General features: G+C 45.4%; 1 pseudogene; it reads left to right on the forward strand.

The window, feature by feature from the left end:
• Positions 1-408: 408 nt before the first annotated feature.
• Positions 409-967, forward strand: LOC133102403 (large ribosomal subunit protein bL12m-like; annotated as a pseudogene).
• The last annotated feature ends 1095 nt before the right edge of the window (positions 968-2062 follow it).

Genomic DNA, 2062 nt, shown 5'->3' on the forward strand with positions numbered 1-2062 from the left:
AGAGGAAGGGTCTGGATTCATTCCTCTAGTTTTTCCTTCCAAACTCAGCAATCAAATGACACTCCCCCTCCTATATTGTTTGGGCCAGTCATTCAGAGTCTTACAATATCCCAATGTTTTTCAAGTTTCAAGATCTATAATCTCAGCCTCTCCCTAAAAGTGCAGTTTATGAGATTCTTAACAACAGAATGTAGCCTTCCTTTTTGTAGTTAGTGATGAAAACAGATCCTTCCAATTCTTCCAAGCATCACCACTGTTAGTGTCTTCTATGCTCTACGGTCCCTTGATCTCTTTTTATGGAATTTTTCCCAGTGAGAGCTAATACTGGTAATGTTCCTCTCAGGGGCCTCAGCAATCTGAACTCTTCCTTCAAGATATGTTTTGTTGCTCCCCCAGCGCGTATGCTCGGCGGTCCGGGCAGCTAGAGCGTCCCTCCTACTGGGAGCCGCGTGTGACCTTCTCGCTTGCGGAGCGATGCTGCCGGCGGCCGCAAGCCTCCTATGGGGGCCGTGTCTTAGGCTTCGAGCCGCCGCCCTCCGCCTCGCCAGAAAACGTTGAAGATCCAGGATGTGGGGTTCATGCCGATGGGTGGCATGGTGCCTGGTGCTGCCCCTGCCGCAGCAGCCCCCGAGGCAGCAGAAGAAGACATCCCCAAACAAAAAGAACGGACGCATTTCACCGTCCGCCTGACAGACGCAAAACCCGTGGACAAGGTGAAGCTGATTAAGGAAATCAAGAACTTCGTCCAGGGCATCAACCTCGTCCAGGCAAAGAAGCTGGTGGAATCCCTGCCTCAGGAAATCAAAGCCAACGTGGCCAAGGCCGAGGCCGAGAAGATCAAGGCAGCCCTAGAGGCAGTGGGCGGCACCGTGGTTCTGGAGTAGCCGCCCAGAGGACTGTGGACAGGGGTCCCGGGCCCCGAGTGGGGCTCTACCTGCTCCTCACGAAGCACCCAGGCTCAGCGGACAGAGTGGCCTCGGAGCAGAACTGGGCACCCGCACCACATGGCCAACTCCGTTCTGGGACAGATGTGGATGGACCTGCTGAGATGGGGAGGGAGGGGCAGCCACTGCCCGTGCAGCCCCAGGGAGGACTCTAGAAACTACCAAAAGTGTACATGCCCCGCTGTGGCCGCTGGGAAAAATGCATTGTCCAGGCAAAAAATATATATATATATGTTTTGTTGCAGCCTGGCAAAATAGAATAAACATAGAATCTGGAATTTGGAATTTGGAGCTCTGAGTTAAATTCCACCTGTGCAGGTTTCTAAGCCTACCTTGAACGTGTTGTATAACCTTTCCGAATCTTAGCTGCCTCATAAGTAAAGTGTAATAATGATAATAAAAAACAAATCTCAAGGGGTAATCTTTATAGGATCAGATGAGATAATAAATTTTGGAAAGTAAGAAACCCCATATAAATATGTCATCATTACCTAGCCCTGAATAGCATTAATAATTGTTATTGCTATTATTGCAACTGACTCTATAATTATTTGATTCAGTATTGCCAGATTTAGGAATACTCCTGTCCAGATCTCATTTCTGAAATATAACACTGCATCTAGAAATATTATTTATTATTATTAGAAATGAAAATAACTGTTAGGAACTGTAACTTGTTCGTGTTGACAAACACACCCTAAATAATTAACTTGAAGTTCTTAGTTCTTAAACCTTACCCACATGAAGAACTGTGTGACATTTAAAGAAATTGTTTCGCAAAGTCCAATATGTGGAAGGCTTTTTACAACTGGATTTCTGTAGAAGATGGGCACAGCATAATTTGTCTTTTCATATATTCAAGTTTATTTTGTGTAAGAAGTAGTCTCGTCTTATAGTTTACAGGAAAGAGAAAAATGGGGATAAAGTTTTTGTCTGTCACTCATAATATTTATTTTTACCAGATTAGAGTCTGATTGGGTAGAGAATGCCGGGCATGGAGAGCAAATGTTGAACGATTAATTGCTCCATTCCTGTAGGATCATTTTACTTCCACGGTTAGCACAGCAGTTCTTCTGAGATCACCCTAATCGGCATTTAATTCTAGGTTGAAAGCACAA

The sequence above is a fragment of the Eubalaena glacialis genome, chromosome 12 (assembly GCF_028564815.1).
Source record: "Eubalaena glacialis isolate mEubGla1 chromosome 12, mEubGla1.1.hap2.+ XY, whole genome shotgun sequence".
Lineage (NCBI taxonomy): Eukaryota > Metazoa > Chordata > Mammalia > Artiodactyla > Balaenidae > Eubalaena > Eubalaena glacialis.